Source organism: Rattus norvegicus, chromosome 13 (assembly GCF_021556685.1).
Source record: "Rattus norvegicus strain SHRSP/BbbUtx chromosome 13, alternate assembly SHRSP_T2T, whole genome shotgun sequence".
Classification (NCBI taxonomy): Eukaryota; Metazoa; Chordata; class Mammalia; order Rodentia; family Muridae; genus Rattus; species Rattus norvegicus.
Window position 1 is genome coordinate 44,285,691 of NC_141546.1, and position 1,734 is coordinate 44,287,424.

A 1,734-nucleotide genomic window follows, 5' to 3' on the forward strand; every position below is an offset into this window, starting at 1 on the left:
TGAAGCAGTCCTGGCAGTCACTCTCTCGCTAATTCTGGCTCCAGTGAAAGAACTATGGCTAATTCATCTCAGAGGCTCCACACTGCCCCCAAGTACTCTCTGACCCAGGCAGTCCTCGAGCCGCTCCATCATGGCAGGCTGCCAGGCCACCCTGCCCTCACTCACAGCTCTCTTGGCGAGTTGCCACCACACCAGGCATACACATCCCAATTCCGTGGTCTTCCAGTGCATCTGGCCTTCATACGCTCTCCTGAACTCAATTAAGTCACCACATGAAAGAACACACCCGACAATCTCCTTTGGTCCAATTGATGAGATATAATTTGCCCATCTAGACAACACAAAATCCTGTACACACCCATCCCTTAAAAATAGTCATAACAGGCATTCCGAGTGGACACAGCATTTACCGCCTAGGAAGAGAGGAGTTCCACACCTATGGCTGGGGTTCTGCACTCAGTATTTCAGAGGCCTCCAGGCAGATTTCAGACTGTGAAGAAAGGTGCAGAGTCTCTCATTGGTACAGAGTGGATTTGTCACAAATTTCTCAGATCAAAAATTTCAGATAAAGTATTTCAGCCTAGACCTGAAGATCATGAAAAATATGGTTGGGACCCCCATAAACTGCACATTGTTACAAAAATAAAAAGCACAAAGAGGTGTCAATACTGGGAGAATTGTACGATCAAGATGCTAGGACTGTAGAAGGCACACAGCCCTCAAATTCACAAGGACATCCCGTCGGTGAATGCAAAGCTTAAAGTGGTCAAACACTTGATACGCATCCAGCCCCTGAAGCTGCCACACGGACTTCCCACAGAAGAGACCATGTCCAGCGTGTGCCTCAAGAGCACTGGGGAGTTGGTGGTGCAGTGGCTTCTGAAGCCTGTGGAACAGGAAGCAAAGTCCTGAGCCAAGCAGCTTCAGCTCACAGATGCACTTCCTTAGGAAACCGTTCTCATTAAAGTGTGTTAATCCAGTCCAAAAAAAAAAAAAATAGTCATAACAACCTTCGACTATGCAAGAGAAGAATCTTAACATCTGCCGCCATGTTCTTCCCGCTCCTCTTCCTCGCTCCGGGCCCCTCTCTAGTCTTCTCCCTTCCTTCTAAAACCTCTGTTCCTGCCTCCCTTCCTTCTTGTCCAATGGCAGGCCTCGTTTTATCTTGTCTGCCTTCACCTGCATAATGACATCAACTTACATCTCCCCTTTGCTTTTATGTGACATCTTACCTTTGTCTGCCTTCTTGTGTTTTTCATTTAGTCAATAATTTCATTTGATGATATTTTTAGAATACAACTGTAAAGATTCAGTTTTCTTTCCTTTCATACACACACACACACACACACACACAACTACACGTAAACACACATGCACACTTATACATGTGCACATACATGCATATACATACATACATACTCACTCATACACACACCTACACATGTGTACACATGCAGGGGCACACCAACATGTGCACACATGCATACAATGCATACACATGCAATTCTCATACACATGCATATATATGCACCCATGTATGCATGTCCCATGCTCACACACATACATGTGCACACAAGTACATGCATGCACACACGCACACACAGACAGATACACATACATTCATGGACTCACATGTATCTATCTGCTTGCGTTCTTCCTACTGAAATTGTAGAAATGTAAGAGCTATATTAATAGTTTAATGAGCAAACACAATAACTGATAACTAATGTGCTT

General features: G+C 44.7%; 1 pseudogene across 1 annotated transcript; it reads left to right on the forward strand.

Annotated features, from left to right (window-relative positions):
• The first annotated feature begins 416 nt into the window (after nucleotides 1-416).
• Mrpl30-ps2 (mitochondrial ribosomal protein L30, pseudogene 2) lies at nucleotides 417-912 on the forward strand (annotated as a pseudogene). The gene has a single exon (XR_015635881.1). The product of XR_015635881.1 is annotated as a mitochondrial ribosomal protein L30, pseudogene 2 (transcript).
• The last annotated feature ends 822 nt before the right edge of the window (nucleotides 913-1,734 follow it).